General features: G+C 41.9%; 1 pseudogene; it reads right to left on the bottom strand.

Moving 5' to 3' along the window:
• Positions 1 to 9,141: 9,141 nt before the first annotated feature.
• LOC132438679 (ubiquitin-like-conjugating enzyme ATG3 pseudogene) lies at positions 9,142 to 16,939 on the bottom strand (annotated as a pseudogene).
• Between the last annotated feature and the right edge of the window lie 389 nt (positions 16,940 to 17,328).

The following is a 17,328-nucleotide window of genomic DNA, read 5'->3' as shown; positions in this document are numbered from 1 at the left end:
GGTGCCGGACCCTGTTAGACACTTTAATATGTATTATCTCAGATAATCTTCAGCATAATTGTAGAAGGGAAGTATTCTATTTCATGAATGAGGAAATCAAGGAACAGAGAGGTCAAGTGACTTACTCAAGGGAACACAGCGCAGAGGTGATAGACATTTCTGGTACATTAAGCTAAGTCTAGTAACACAAAGCTCCAATCCTTTTTTCCTTGTCTTGCAACAATGCACCTGCTCTCAAATCGACTTGAACTCTACAGAGCAGTTATTCTTGCAGTGAATCCTTATTGCTTCATGGTGTCTTTTAGCTTCAGTGTCTCCTACAAGACTCTTCCAGGACAGGCTTCTGGGAGAGTTAGTGAGGGAAGCAGAGGATGTATGTTCCTACCTTCTCCTCTGTCTGGCACTTCCTCGTGGAAGTCCAAGCTTAAGGTAGCCCACCAGGGCTCGCTGTAGACTTCCTGGAGAGTAATGCTCTGCTCAGAGGTGATAGAGAGCTCTGTAGCCAGCCCAGCCGAGGTATTGGAGAAAGATCCATCATCCCTGAGTGATCGGTGACCCACAGGTACCGCTCGTGGAACCTAATGACCAGTCACTCAATTACAGACTCAGTGACATGTTTATAAGGGTGAACTTTAGAGTGCTATTAGGGAGCAGACAGATGAACTATAGCTGTGCCTGCAGGGCAGAGCTCACCCAGCCCAAATGCCCCTGTGGACCCATTACCCAGTAATTAGGGGATTTTTAAGTAGGAAGCAAGGAGTTAAATTATTGCTTATATTATTGCTTCACTTGTCACTTGGAAAGTGCTGCTTTGGAGAAAGAACGAAAGAAGAAAGGATGGAGGAAAAAACAGAGAGAGAACAGGAGAGAAAACGAGGGAATGGGGGAGAGTGGAGGCTCTGGAAAATGGGGGTTTGAGATAAGTGCTCCATTCATTTTTCCAATTGCCTACTATAAACAGAAGCTGCTAAGGATGACCAATGAGAGATGCAGACAGGTCTGGAGTCTGGGCCTCCAGCTGTGGTTCCTCTGAGTTACTGTGCCAACAACATCTCTCTGGGCCAAGGTAGCTCACAGGGAAGATGAAGATAATTATATCAATTATTAATTGTGTAGTAGGAGCTTTGCTAAGCATCATCCATGCATCAGCTCATCTGAGCTCATCTGAGCCTCTCCACCACGGACAAGGTGGAGTGAACCCCACTGTGAACCCCACCCATCAGATGAGGACACTGGAGCACCTCTATATAACTAAGTAACGAAGCTGGCTGACCTGCCTGATGCCAAGGTCCAGGCTCTTGAGTTCCTGCCCAGGCAGCTCTGTGAGGTCTTCACAATCCTGGATGACACCAAACCTACCTCTTCTGCAGAGGCAAAGGATGCTTTGGACTGACTCTGCTTGCTCCAGATTTGCCTCTGCTTAGCTCAGTTCCACCCCTTCTTCTCTGGAGCAAAATTGGCCACTGTTAACTTTTAATATGTGTGTGTGTGTGTGTGTGTGTGTGTGTGTAATTTTAAGTTGTATGATGAAAAATATTAAGCAGAAATCAGGTAGACATGATTGTATAACAGACCTCTATCCGTGCACCCTTTGCTCTGCTTAAAAAATTATTAACTAGTGCCCAATCTTGTTTTTCTGTATCCTCCCTCCCTCCTGTATTATTTGAAGCAAATCCCAAATATTATTTCTTCTCTAAATGCTTCAGCACCTATCTCTGTAATATACAGATTATTTCTTAAAAACAAGCAAAATACTTTGATCATATCCAAAAATATTAATAGTAATTATTTATTATCCGATCTGTTCAAATTTCCCAATTTTATTATATAATTTTTACTTATTTATTTTGCGGTACACGGGCCTCTCACTGTTGTGGCCTCTCCCATTGTGGAGCACAGGCTCCGGACGTGCAGGCTCAGCGGCCATAGGTCACGGGCCCAGCTGCTCCGCGGCATGTGGGATCCTCCCGGACCGGGGCACGAACCCGTGTCCCCTGCATCGGCAGGCAGACTCTCTACCACTGCACCACCAGGGAAGCCCCTATTATATAATTTTTAAAGTAATTTATTTGTTTGAATCAGGATCCAAATGTGGTCTATATATTGCAATTGGTTCATAGGTATTTTAAGTCTTTTGATCTACTTTTTTCCCCTTTGAGATTTACTTGTTAAAAAAAACTTGGTTGCTTGTCTTAAAGAATTCCCCATAGTCTGCATTTTGCTGTTTGCATTTTAGTGGTGTGGTTGAAATGTTCCTTCGTCCGTGGTATTTCCTGTAAATTAGAAGTTAGATCTAGAATTTTGATCAGGTTCAGGTTTTGGCTTTTGGCAAAAATACTTCATACTTCATGGTACAGTGTACTGTATGTTAGGAAGTCTGGTTGGCTCTTCTGATGGTAGCAGCCACTGATGATCATTTTAATCAACAATCATTTTAATCCCATCATTCTTTTTCATTCATCTTCTGAATCACTTTTTGAAGAAAACTTCTTCTCATCAACTATTTGTCATCCTGAGATACAGTTTATATGGGAAAGACAAGTTAATGCTTGATTTCTTTATTTTCTAGTTTTCAAAATAATGAGTTGCTCCTCTAGTATTCGATGTAGGACACCAGTGAGCTTATTTTGTTATGACTGTCATTTTGCATGCATGGATTTTAAAGTATTTGATGGATTTCAATCCGTCACAGTTGTTCTTTTACTGAGATCAAAGTCTCCTGCGTTTGGCCTGTGGGCGACTCTTTAAGTTCACTTTTGAGTCCTTCTGACATGACCACATGGTTTTCGATAGCTTCTTCTTGTCTGGTTTGACAATATGTTCCAGGTTCATCTTGTAGGTTTTCTCTCCCAAACCTAAACAACCCTTTTCTTCATTCAGTGGAGAAGGACATTTAGACATCCACAATTTGGGTTTTGAGGTGTTCATTGCTACTGGGTTGGCCACTGTTTCTAGGGCTTTTCAGTGGATACAGGTAGGACATAACATATTTCATTTTAAAGAGAAAATATATCTTGAGTTTTCATTGAAACTTCCAACTAAGAAATGACATCATTTTTACTTACCTTCTTTGATCTTGCACCTGCATTTCCTGTTTCTCCTGTAGAATAATGTTCCAGTTCCCAAAGGCAAACACATTTATTTTATACCTACTGAACTGTCTCAGAGTAACGCTCCCACCAATGACATGATTATTGAACATAGTGTAAGGTTTTTTTTTTTTTCTTAAATTCATTTAGGTTAGGCATATCTCACAGGGGATGAACAGCCAGATTACTGTATCTTAAAATCACCTGACATATTTCTATCTGTGTGATTGTACCACCAGCTCAATACATAGATTTATTCATTTATTTAGTTTATTTTTTTATAGTGATTGCCTTTATAAATTTTAATTATAAAATCACAATTTAATACATAAATAATACACATTAATCTATAAAATTACCCTTCCCCCTCCCCATATCCTCAAGTCCATTCTTTAGTAGGTCTGTGTGTATTTTTTTTTTTTTTTTTTTGCGGTACGCGGGCCTCTCACTGCTGCGGCCTCTCCCGTTGCGGAGCACAGGCTCCAGACATGCAGGCCCAGTGGCCATGGCTCACGGGCCCAGCCGCTCCGCAGCACATGAGATCTTCCCGGACCAGGGCATGAACCCGCGCCTCCTGCATCGGCAGGCAGACTCTCAACCACTGTGCCACCAGGGAAGCCCAGGTCTGTGTCTTTATTCCCGTCTTACCCCTAGGTTCTTCATGACGTTTTTTTTTTTCTTAGATTCCATAAGCTGTGACAAAGTGAGAGAGTGGCATGGACATATATACACTACCAAATGTAAAATAGATAGCTAGTGGGAAGCAGCCGCATAGCACAGGGAGATCATCTCGGTACTTTGCGACCACCTAGAGGGGTGGGATAGGGAGGGTGGGAGGGAGGGAGACGCAAGAGGGAAGAGATATGGGACCATATGTATATGTGTAACTGATTCACTTTGTTATAAAGCAGAAACTAACACATCATTGTAAAGCAATTATACTCCAATAAAGATATTTTAAAAATCTATAAAATTAATTATAACATTACAATTACATAAAATGTGTACATGGTTCCAAATCAGATCGACAAAACAGAATGCTCTACACGAACCCCCAGAGTTCTCCAGAAGTATGAAGCTCCAGTTACCCACCATGGAAACTTGCTGGAAAACTCATACTTACTGGCTGCCCTTTCCCCCTGATCTCACTTTCTCATAGCCTTACTAGTTTTCCGGGATCACATTCAAATAAACTACTTGTACTCAAATCTTTGTCTCCTAGTCTGCTTCTAGGGTAATCCAAATCAAAGCACACATTTTTCTCCACCTGACTTTTCACACAGAAATATATCCTGAAGGTTGATCATGCCATTGCTCTGTAGATCAACATGACTGCCGTTACTGAGGCTCCTTCCATGCCAGTGCCTTGCTGGCAGGGACTAGAGGAACTGAAGTCTGGGCAGTCTCACAGGAGGACACCCCACCGGAAGTCAGATTGTGGACCTGATGCAGTTTTGGTGTCACAATGGACACCTGTTCTTTGTAAGGTAGGGCAGTGGCTGAGAGACTTGCTTTTGGTGCCAGGTTGGTCTGGGTTTGGATCCTGACTCTGGCGGCTATTGCTGTATGAGCTGGACAAGTCACTTCACGTCTCTGAGCCTTGGTTTCCTCATTGGTTCAATGAGCATAATGGTAGCACCTACCCTATGAGGTACGTTGATGTGGGGTACAAGAAGTAAAGTGTCTGGCACATGCACACTTTCTGTAGATGTTAGCTCTTGTCATCATCATCTTAAAATAAGAGACTGCTCTAATTTCTTTCTTTCTGAGCACAGATAATCTCTTTTCCAGGATCAGAGTCCTTAGTTCTTTGATAAAGCCTTCACAGTATATGTGTCCTAGCCCCTCTTCATCCTGGTCTGCTGTAACCCAGACCTAGCTGTAAATCTACGGTTAAGGTGGCTTCAAGAAATAGAAACCGTCCTCCCAGTGTGGCACATCTGCCAGAGAACTTGGTTTGAATTGCCACTGATAAAATTCTCTCATTAGGAATTTGCATGAACTTCTCCCATTTTGAATTTCCCTGGGGGTGCTCTGTCCCACAAGATCTGGCCTTTACCCATATGAATCAGGGGACCTTCTGTCTGCTTTAGGCCCCCCACTGGGCCTTTCTCATGGCCCCTTTCTGTCTTCCCAATGAAACAAATCTATCCTGGAGATCCCGACAAGAACTTTCAGTGTTACCCCCAATTCTCGGTATTTTCTCAGAATTGACCATTTAGTGGTTATAAAAGTGTTTACACTCTTTAGTCTGAGGAGAAAGTCTGTCTCAAGGACTGGGAGGAAGAGGAAAGTATGACGTGATCTTCTTTTCAGGAAGGAAGCAAACCTGGGAAGCAGAGAAGGTGGAGGAAGAAAAAGGAGAATATTTATAAATATGGAAAGGTGGAATGGAGTTTCCTTGCTTTTGCCATAGTCTATCCTGCAGATATTTTGAGGGTGGCATCCTTACCGGGCTCTGCAGCTGTCTGTGGGCCAGAGCTCTCAGAGGGGGCAGAGGGTGCCTCAGATACAAAGTGGGACCCCTCAGGGCCTCTGCAGGTCCCACATCCCAAACAGTACCCTCACACGCCAGAGGTGGAAGTAATGATCCACTGAGCGAATATTAGCTAGAATTTTAGCTAAAATGGCTTCTCAGGAGGCTTGAGAAATCATCCCAGAAAACAAAGTGTTTTGCGATATAAAATAAATGCACAGACATTCCTGGTAGTTTTGGAAGGGGCTGTCTAGTTCCCAAGGGATGGCAGTGACTAGGCAGGACAAGGCCTTTGGATACATGTGTTTTATAAGCTCTAAAGATTCTTTGGATAACCGGATACAACACACTGACTCTCAGATAGATGAAAAGCAGAACTCTTTGTTACTATGGCACCAAATGAGGGAATAAGAGAAGGCTGTCATGCAGGGATGCACAAGGGGTTACACTTGGGGACTGGGTCACAGAAAACTGGAGCTGTAGGAGGAGCTTATGCATGGCGAATGGAGCAGATTTTGAAAGCTTTCTGGAGACTGGATAAGTTGAATAATTACTGGGTTTAGGGGCTGCCCCTAGCTAGTTGTTGGGTACCTGGCCCTGGAGAACAGGACCCCAATAAGGGACATGGTTGGTGTAGAGGCTTAGCAAACTACCCATGAAGGGAAATTGAGAGGTTTTAGCCATGACTTCAAAACTGGGTCAGGGCAGCACTTGTGAAATATTATATTATAGCATGTCAATTGGATTCAGGGCAGATGTTCAGCTTCTGGAGAAACTTAAGTTAAAGTTGGGCTAAAACCCAGTCATAAGGCTTGGACCAAATGTTAGGAGTTAGAACAGGGAAACCAAATATGCGGTATGCATGCTATTACCATCCTTTCCCTTGATCAGAGCAGACATTGCTAATCAAACACGATTTGGAGCCTGCTCAACTTGGAATCTTTCTCAAGTACCCCTGACAAGCAACAAAGTTGGCATGTAATTTGAAACCCACTACCCAGTCTTCATTAGAAGAAAGAACTAGCTAAAAGGCATGTAGATATCTGGGTCTCGTGTAATTTAAAATCTACGGGAAGCATATATAATTTCAGATCCCACCCATTGGTGGGCTAAGAGTCCCTCTTATCAGCATTGCTCAGGGACTGAGAGGGGCTGAATCAGAAACGGCTGGGCCCCGGTGCAGGGAGTTGCATGGAACTGGAGAAGGCAGGGTCAAAAACTCTTAGAAGTACAAGAAAGTTACCTCTAACAGTGGAAATGTGGATTAAAAGACCAGAGGGAGAGACCTTTTCAGGAGCCAGTGTTCCTACCATGTAGACAGGCCAAGACCCATCCACAAGCCATGCTCTGGTGTGGAGTTTGGGCCAGCATCTGAAGGTAGGACAAGGGATATTTGATCTTTTTGGAAAACACAGCTGCCCAACCTCAACTTTTCCTCAAAGCTACTCTACATCTATATCCTCTCCTGAAATATTTTATTAAACATTTCATCTATATTTCTTTTCACCCCAGACCTCAACTTTTGATTTTCTCTGGTATTTATCTGTGGTTTCTCAAAGTGCAAAAGGCATGTTTTAGGATAAAGATATTTTCATAGAGGCTGGCTAGATATCTGAGATCCACCAACAGGCAGTTGACTCAGGTGAAGTGAAGCCAAAGGGAAACCAAAGTTTGTTTTCTAGATTTTTTTTTTCTCACAGGGAGAGGGAGATTACTGATCAATTTCAGTTTATGTCTCTTCTCCCTTACTTATCCATATGTAATCAGTATATATTTATTAAACTCCCACTATGATCCATACTGTGTAGTAGGCACTGGGAATATGATGCAGGAACAAAAGCAGATGTGGTCGCCCCACCCCGCCTCCTGGAGCTCTCTTGGGAGACAGAGAGATGAATTAATCCTAGAACAATATGTAAACTTGTGTCTGGTGTTTCGAGAGAGAGGTGCATCGTGTTAAGTAAGCTTATGGTAGGGGATTTGATAAAGGGAGGGAAGGCAGAATGGTGAATTCAGAAGTAAATGGTGACGGAGACTAAAGCAGGATCTGAAGGACTTAGTGAAATGAAGAACTATGTAGTAGGAAGGGAACTCCAGGCAGAAGGCACAGCCTGTGCAAAGGTCTGGCAATGGGAGTAAAGCATGAACATTAGGTGAAAACACGAAGGTTGAGCAGCTAGAGAAGACTGAACAAAGGGAGATGTGATAGGCAATGAGTTGGAAGAGGTGCCCAAGGACCATCAAGGCGGGACCTTGTAAGGCAATCATCTATGAATTTACTGAGAAGCTAGTAAAAGTTAACTTCAGGGCCTCTTATTTGCATGGGGTTTTCCCAAAGCCCTGCATCATGAATGTTGCCCATCCAAATAGCTCTTTACTTGTTGTACAAGAAAACATTTGAAGTTCCCTAAAATTTCATAGCTCACATAGAAAATAAACTTGATAGAAGAATTCTCAAATTTGCACAACAATTGTAAACATTTTGGTGGCATTTCCAATAATGAATTGGTGAAGCTGGAAAATAAACAAACAAACAAACAAAAAAACAGACCAGCTTCGCTCTACCATGCCAGGTTGAAAATAATTTAGAAATTCTGAGTTCACTTTCTTTTCTCTCCATAGAAAACATTACATGCTCATTGTCATGTGAAAAGGAGATCAAAGAATACGCAGCAAACCAAAGGTAAGAACTATTACAGTGTTGCATCTGTGTGCTGATTAATACAAATATTGTATTATTTTCCAGGATTTTGTAATGTTAGTGTTATCTGTCACTTTAAAAAAATGTAGTTTATTGTGATTTATTTTCTTTCTCTAAATAAATATTCAAGTTTGTGCCTAATTCCAAATCCAGAATTTTGTCTTCTTAGCTGATCTATTCACTGTTAGTCATCGATAACTATTATCAACCTTCTACCCCAATGTCAGGGTGATTCTGTAGGGTGAGTCTTTCTCAGGTCTCTTTACTTCTTAAAATCCATGGTGTGAGAGGGTTGAATCACTCCCATCCAGAGATGGTCTGTCTGTTTTCAACTCTCAGAGCTGGTGGGTTCAGTCATTTGGAGGCAGAGGGGGATGGTGAAGACAGAGGCTGGGATACATTGTCTCTATGCCCAGCCATTCCTATTTCAGGATCTTTTCAGTACATTTTGCTTTAAGCCAATAATGAAACCTGAATGGTGTCCAGGAAAGAACACTGGACTGCAGATCTCAACTTGAAGTCTGGCTTTCTCCCTTACCTTGTGGTCAAGCCTCTGAATGTATCAATCAAACTAAAAGATTCTATGAAGGATTTACATGAAGATAGTGATTAACAGAAAGACAGCAGCAGACTGCGTTAAAGATACAAGATTTCCTTAATAGCAAGTGAAATGGAAGAATCTCTGTATTGAGTCAAGAAACACAAAGCAGGAACTGTGTGTAAGGTCCTCTTAGGGACACACACCTTTTTTTTTTTTTTTGTAATGGGACATTTAAAAAATTAAATACATAAACATGTAAGTCCCTTTATTAGGGAAATTGTACATATTGGTGAATATGACCAATGGTCATGTGTATGGGTAAATTCTTTAAAAATCAGAACCAATAATTAAGATAGCTTCCATACTCTACTTGTTTCATTGTCTAATGTCTAGTGTAGTTATAGTTTATTGTTGGAATGATGGTTCGAACACATTTCAAGAAAATTAGAAGATACTTATGAACACCCTTCCTTCTGTAACAGTCTATGGTTTTCTTCATCATCAGGCATGCCTGCCTGGGGGAACTGAACACATAGGCGGTGGTGGGAGATAACAGTGATTTAAATGGTCACTGTTTTCTTCAAATGAACTTGACTTCACACATGTACTCAACTGATAAATGCTGTCATGGCTCATCATGGCTCACAACCATAGTTGTGGGATCTGGTAATACTTACCATAAGTGACGTAAAGGTCGTAAGTTCTGGTTTGCAAACTAGCAACCTCAGCCTTAGCTCTCAAATTTCTACTATTTTCCTTGCACCGAGAGTAGACTCATCTGTTTCCAACAATTCACTCTCTTCATATTCTTCCATATCTGCAGCTTTTCTTACATCTTCCTCCTCTTTCTCCTCACATATAGCTGAGCAAATTTGGAGTTTTAGACTGTCTTTGCTGTCCAGCTATGAAATGAATGAGAAAATGCAAGACAGAGTTGAGACACTGATCAATTCTGACTTTGTGGTAGGACTTTTATTTAATCTTCACACCATGAGAGAAAGATATGCTTTCCATGTTATAGATGAAGAAACGCCGGCACTAAGAGGGAAGTTGATATGTACAAGTTTGGATAACCAGTAGGTGGCTGAACCTGTGTCCTAACCCAAGTTTTCTGAGTCTGTATCTTAAGTTCCTTCTTCAATGCTATGATCATTAACTCTTTTTGGCCCAGATGTTTCTATGAGGACCCAATGAAGGTATTTTCACACACATGCATGTGCATGTACACACACACACATGCATATACACTCACACATGTGTGTACATACATACATACATACAATCATATACACACACAGAAAGACAGACACACAAACACACACACTCATACACTGCATATAATTCCAGGACTCACAGACCCCTGTTACCTGGTGTAAGGATCCTTTCCCTACATCACAAACAAGAAAGGCACCTGGTTCTTGCAGATGTGCAATTTATGCCTTTTCTTCAACTACATTGAATTATTAACTAATTAGTGCTTGTGAAGTCCTCAGGAAATACCAAGCGCTTGTTCAACGCTAAATATGGTTATTAGTAAAGCTTTGATTTTAGAGAACACCCAGGTAGTCCTGAAATAAGCAAATAATGGTTGTGTAGGGAGGCTGGCAGCTGACGGGCATGCCGCGGTGTATAATCAAACTCTGCCTGGCTCTCAAATGTGCTCCAGCTCGTCACTGCTACATCATCCTTATGGGGAGTTTGCACATTTTCAGGGAATGTGTGTTTCATATTTCCGCGTCCATTTACCTTTCTTTTTACCTTCCTTCTGCACCCTCTCATACCCAACCCTTTCTTTCACAGCAGATAAGTCTATCTCTCCTTTGGGGAAATAGTGTCTCCATCTCAATTTATTACTGTCACCCCTAAATGTTCCTGTCACATGCCATCTGTCCCTCCTGACCTTACATCTCAGAGGAATTGGCTCCATGGGCAGTGACCTGTGCTGTCACATACACTCAGATTTCTCCCCTTGTTTGGTTTAATGTTCTGCTATCACCATCTTGAAATTCTTTATAAGTTTTGAACAAAGGACCCAACAGTTTCCTTTTGCACTGGGCCCCACAATTTACATAACCAATCCTACCCCCGCCAACTGAATGTTCGAGGTGAATCCCTCTAGTTTTACCTGTATGTGTTGCCTCAAAGACCTCCCTCCATCAATAATATTGTGTTCTTTCATTCTTTCTCCCTCTACTGATGGCCATCTTTCAGTCGACTATATGCTCATCCAAAAGAATTGAAGGAAATTGCTTTCATCAATGGGATGACCTTCAGTTTTACATTCTTTGGGTTGCAAGGGACAGAAACCCAACTAAAACTAGCAGAGGGAAAAAAGGAAACATTATATGACATAAACAAATTGTGGAAGAGGCAGAAGTGAGCTGGCTTCATGGACAACTGAACTCTGAGATGTGACCACTATTTCATTTTCATCTCTACTCTTGTCTTCATGTTAGAGTTATTCTTTCAGGTCAGTTTTTTCCACGTGATGAAAACCTGTCTGTAGGTCGTGCCAGACCAAATTCCTGTAGCTTATGATCAACAAGGAAAATGGGCCATCGCCATCAAGTTTGAATAATAAAAAATCTGAGGAAGAATTCTATTTGGCTTAGCTTGGGTCATAAGTTTATCCTTGAACCAATCACAGTGGTCAAGGGAATGGGGCACTCTGAGGGCTCATGTTGGCTGTCTTATCTGGATCTCATTGTTGGAATTCTGGGAGAGCAGTTCCCTATGGAAAAGTGTGCAGATAATGGGAATACAGAGCAATCAATGATTACCCCTGTCCCCTTTTACCCAGTACTTCCTCTCTCTCTTCCTCTTCATGGTTTAATGTCATTACAAAGCCACCTATTTGAAAAGTAGTCTATATTCACTCACCTGACTTTTCCACCTCCAATCACCTCTGAATATTTTTCAACGTCCCTCTTAAACTGCTCTTGTCAAGATCACCATTGGTTTCCTTGTGGTCAAATTTATAGATCAATTTTCAATGAGCTCTTATTTTACCTCCTGCGATATGTTGCATTTGGTTGTTCTTTCTTAGGAAAATTCTCTTCCCTTGGTTTCTATTAAAACATATTTCTGGCCTTTTTCCTCCTTGTCTTTCACATCAGCTTCCCCAAGCTCTATTTTTTATTGGCTTCAGTTTCCCTATTTCTTAAACTTGTCCCCTGGTCTGGTTCTTTACCTGGCCCCATGAATCTGCCTTTGATATTTCCTCTTATTCCTGCATACCATGCCTAGTTGTTCTGTTCATATTTGGAGACTCAGTCATCCAGGAGAGAAATGATGGTGACCTGGATTTGGATCAGGGTGTTGGCTATTGGCAAGAAAATAATGGGAAGTAACTCAAAAATTATAAAGGAGGTAGAATCATCTGAACTTGATGATAGGTTGGAAGTGGGGAATAAGAAAGAGTGCTGCAAATATCTTTCCAGTTTCTGGCTTGGGACAAAGTGATGGATGGTGCTGTTGAAAAAATGAGGGTAGTGTGGGTGCATGTGATTGTACATGCATTCTTGTGGGTCCCTGTATATACTGGGGTGTATATACACATATGTGTATGAGTCCACGCTTATGCTGATGTACTTGTCTTTGCATATGTGAGCATTTAGAAGCGTGGAAAGCGTGTCGTAAGAGTGAAAGTCCGTATGTGTGTGGAAATGAAGGGGATGGTGTTGAAATGAAGATATTCCCATATGTCCACAGGCACAGACATCTTGAGTCCCACCACTTGGGTGTCTGTGGTTCTAAGGAATGGCTTCCAGGCAGAGAGGACCACCAATTTCTCCTAGCTTATCACCAGTCTGCTCCTTGCATTGTATCCTGCTTTAAGGAACCACACAGCATGGAGCTTGCTTAATTAAATTCTATTACAACGTTAAAGGGTGCTAACTGCAGTTGTTAGAAACGTCCAGCACACATTACCTAGCAGAGGATGCAGGATGAAAGGTTGAATCTTTTCTGTAATCCTCCTTACCTGGCCTTGATTAGTCTGGGGAAATGGGCTTACAGTATGTTCAGTATGGATTTCTGCCTTCCTGTGGATTTGCAGCTCTAGAGAGCTGTGCTGGCCACTGGAGCTAAAGAGTTCCAGTTTTGGGGCAACGTGGGGCAGACACCTCTGAGGGCTTCCTGACTCCAGACATGGGAAGAAGGAGGAAACAGAGCGAGGAAGGTAGAGACAGGTAGACTCTGTTTCACACTTATCACTCTCTCATTCTTTTTGGTACTGAATTTATTTTAGGGAAACACAAAACAGCCTCTTGTGTCTGCTCTCCACTCTTTCTTTCCCATATAAAGCCAACTAAAGGTCACAGCATATTCCCAAGAAATTGGATTCTTCGTGGGGGAAATTTGGTACTAAACCGAGTTTCAATAGCTTGTATATTTATCCATCTGTGCAGTTTTCCTCCTCTTCCTTTTCCTCATCAGAGTTCATACTCACCAAGCATTTGCTCTTTACTAAGTGTGTTATCTCTTTTAACACTTGTAATGTCTTTATGAGGTTTGTACTAGTATAGTCTCTATTTTACAGCCAAGAAAACTTAGCGTCAGAGAGGTTTAGTGATTTGCCTGCAATCATGCAGCTCAGAAGGATAGAAATGAGATGTGAACCCAGGTCAGTCTGACACATCCCAGCATTATGGCAATGCACAATCTTAATCCCTTCCCTCTCTCCCCAAAATACGAGAAAGACTTTTAAAAAATCAATGATAGTGCCACTGCTTAGAGATCCAACTACCAGCAATTTTATTTTTCCAATGTATTATCTCTCTCTCTCACACACACACAAATATATGTATATAACATACAGTAAATATCTACATACACTACACATATAAAATATAATACATAAATAATATGGTATATATGCATGTATAAATGTGTTTATATATTATAAATTAATGTGAGCATACTCTAAATTCTACTTTTGCTCTACCATTCCCCTCCCTACAAAATAGGTCACAAGCATATATTCAAGTCATAATATATTTTCCTATTTATTCTTTTTGTGGCTGATTATATTCCATTTGCTGGGGAAAATTTCCTTTTGGATTTTGATTGGCATTGCCTTGAATTGACAGACTATTTTGGAGATGATCTCTGTCCTCCTCTCTAGAAAGGTGGGAAAAACTTGAACATCTTTAAATGTAGACTCCAGCTTGGAGAGCAGATGCAGGAGAAAAGGATGCAGGAGAAAGGGATGGAGGAGAAAGGACTCTCCAAAGCAGGCATTGCTTGGCAAGCACTTCTGAGACTGACATCTCTCCATTCCTTGTGAAGACCAGGGCCACGTGAGGGACGCCCCTGTATCCTCTGAGGTGGAGTCTCATGTTCTCAGAGGGATGGAGGCTGGAGGACCACTGATCATTAGCAGGAACATTAAGATTTGGAAGACTGCAAGATATGGTGGGAAGATGTGGGTCCCATATAGTGGTGGACTGGTAAATATTTAACAACTTGTTCTTCAAAAAACCAAGTCCCAATTTGTAATGTTTCCTACTTATATGGGGTAAGTGCTTTCATTGTGACCAGTTTTAAGCTGGCAATTAATGTCATTAAATGAGGAATTGGAAAGAGATGGACAACCACATACCATTATAATGGTCACCTCACCATACAGACACAATAGATGTAAATAACCCTAAAAACATAGACAATAGACAATAGTACAATATATATACATATTATATATATTATACCAATTAATAGTAATAAAATAATTAGGAATTTATGACATTGAGTATTTATTATCTTTTGTGAATATAATTTATATAATTGTAAGTGTATAACATTTAGTTTTTAATAATAGCCGTGTTTAACAACTGGTCTGCAAAATTCGTAATAATTTAACAATTAACTCTTTCAAACCAATACGAGTCAGCTCTAGTGCACAACTGGTCAGACAGGCAGATCTTGATTCCGGTCTTAGCTCCACCACTTAGCAGCTGTGTGACCTTGGGAAAGACAAGTAACCTTTTCATCTTCAGTTTCCTGCTACACGACATAATGTTAATAACGAAAGCTATTGCACTGGGATATTGCAAAGATTAGAAGTAATAGACACAAACCTCCCACAGGCCCGGGCACACCACTGGCTGCTCACCAGTGTGCGTGGTGGTAATGGTTGTAGCAGCAGCAGTGGTAGTGGTTTTATGTCACCACCACCAGTAGCCGTTGTCCCTTAGTGGGAGAGAGTGCAGATTCCAGAGGCTGGCTTGAAACTGCCTCTTCCTTTTGCTCACTGTTGGCCTTTGGCAAATTATTTAACTCATCTGAGTTCGAGTTTCCTTATCTCCAAGAAGGATGTCATAATAATACACACCTCCGAGGTTTGTTTGGAGGGTTCAGTGAGTGACTGCGTGTGAAGCTTTTAGCACAGTGTCTGGCTCCCAGGGAGCTCCACAGCTTGGTCGTGGAAGTGGAAGGGGCAGCCTTGGTGGTGGTTTTTATAGGAGGCAGGGTAGCACAGTGGCTACAAGTAGAATGGCGACTCACATTCCAGATCCTTCACCCATTAGTTATGTGACCTTGGGAAAGTCAGTGAAATTTTCTTAGCTTCGGTTTCATGACATGTAAAACAGAGGAAATAATAGTACCCAACTTTAAGGGGGTTAAAAGAATTAAATGAGATAATAAGTGTTATTATGATGATGATTCTCATAATCATTATCCATATCACAGGTGCTGCTGAAGCACAATGCCTATCTCTGACCGTGACCTACTTCACAGAGGACTTCTGGGTCAGCCCTCACGTGCCAGCCTGCCTGTCATCTCTCTCAGGACGTCAGCACACCCTCCCAGTTTGCTTACTGATAAAATGCTATTGAGAAGTTGTCCCTTTTTTTTTTTTTTTTTTTTTTTTGCGGTACGCAGGCCTCTCACTGTTATGGCCTCTTCCGTTGCGGAGCACGGGCTCCGGACGTGCAGGCTCAGCGGTCATGGCTCACGGGCCCAGCCCGAACCGGCATCCCCTGCATCGGCAGGCAGACTCTCAACCACTGCGCCACCAGGGAAGCCCAAGAGAAGTTGGCCCTTTGACAGAGCTCCTCACCCCTTCCAAAAGACAAACCCTGCACTGGATTTATAAACCAGATTGCAAATGTTAGAGGAATTTCAGCCTGGGGTAAAGCTCCTAAACAGAAGGCTTGGAAGTCATGTGGCCCAGATATCACATAACCATGTGATGATGTGGTCTTTTATCAAAGGGCCTGGTAAAATTGTGTTCTAGTCATCAGAAGATCTGATATTCATGGTTCTGGGCATTACATGACCTGTCAATCTAGTCTTAAAATGGGTCCTTGGGTCCTTGGTAAATGTATGTACTTTCTAAAATGTGGGCAGAGGATGGCAAGGAGTTCACATGAGCAGATTCAGAACTGCATTATATAGTAAGGATGCCAGTAAACACAGGTGACTATGGAATGTTTGAAATATGGCTAGTCCAGATGAGGTGTGCTCGAAGCAGAAATGTACACTGGAATTTGAAGACTTGGCATGAAAAAAGGTAAAATATCTCATTAATAATTTTCATATTGATTATACCTTGACATGACACTATTGGATATATAAGGTGACATAAAATACTATTAAAATTTCACCTGTTTATATTTTACGTTTTTAAGGTGTATGATCAGGCCACCCAAGATGGCTGTTCTCTTACTCTCTGCACATCCCCTGCTTGACCAATGCCTGCTTCCCCTACACCCTACTCACATGACTGACTTTCCTACATGTTTGCTCCAGGCCCCAGCTCATGACTGTTCTAACCTTTAGATCAGAACATCTTCACCATGATAGCTTATTATAGCGGTTGTGAAGGGCATGCCCCTGTGCTAGTTTCGCTGGTAACCAATGAGCCAACCTGATGTCAATTCCCCAGTTCCCCCTGTAACTGGGAACACCCTGGAATATCACTCCAGGACCTTGCTTCACATGAGTAAGCTCCCCCATCCATTAAACCATTGTTGCTGACTCTGAGCTCTTTCTTCGGTCTTGAAGCTGGGCCTTGCAGGCCTGCGTGGTGCAACCCAACATAAGGCGTACTAGAAGACTTAAAGTTACATATGTGGCTCACATTCTATTGGGTAGCACTGTTCTAGAGAATTCAGGCAGGAAATAGTCATCGTCAGTGTCAGAAATACTGGATTTTTCTGAGATGCAGGAATGAGACTGTGGACTCCAGGACGAGGCTACTGAGATCAAGGTTGAGCCCTGAGTTTTAGAGGTATTGGGCAGAGAAAGGCACTCAGCCACAGGGCCCCAAGAAGACAGAGGCCCCTATACCCTCCCTGCTTGTCTCCATCCCGACGTGCCACCAGACACCTTCACCTCTTGACTGGATGACTCTAATAGTAGCCTCTTCTAACTGGTCTCCCTGATTCCATTTTGTTCTACAAGAATCCATTTTTCTGCCACTCTTAATAGCCAGAGTGATTTTTTTAGAAAATTCCTGAATCAACTCAAATAGACTCACTTTAATCTCTTTCATGGCTCCCAATACTTTTGGAATTAA

The sequence above is a fragment of the Delphinus delphis genome, chromosome 15, assembly GCF_949987515.2.
Source record: "Delphinus delphis chromosome 15, mDelDel1.2, whole genome shotgun sequence".
Taxonomy (NCBI): Eukaryota; Metazoa; Chordata; class Mammalia; order Artiodactyla; family Delphinidae; genus Delphinus; species Delphinus delphis.
This window is presented reverse-complemented; position numbering and strand designations above follow the sequence as displayed.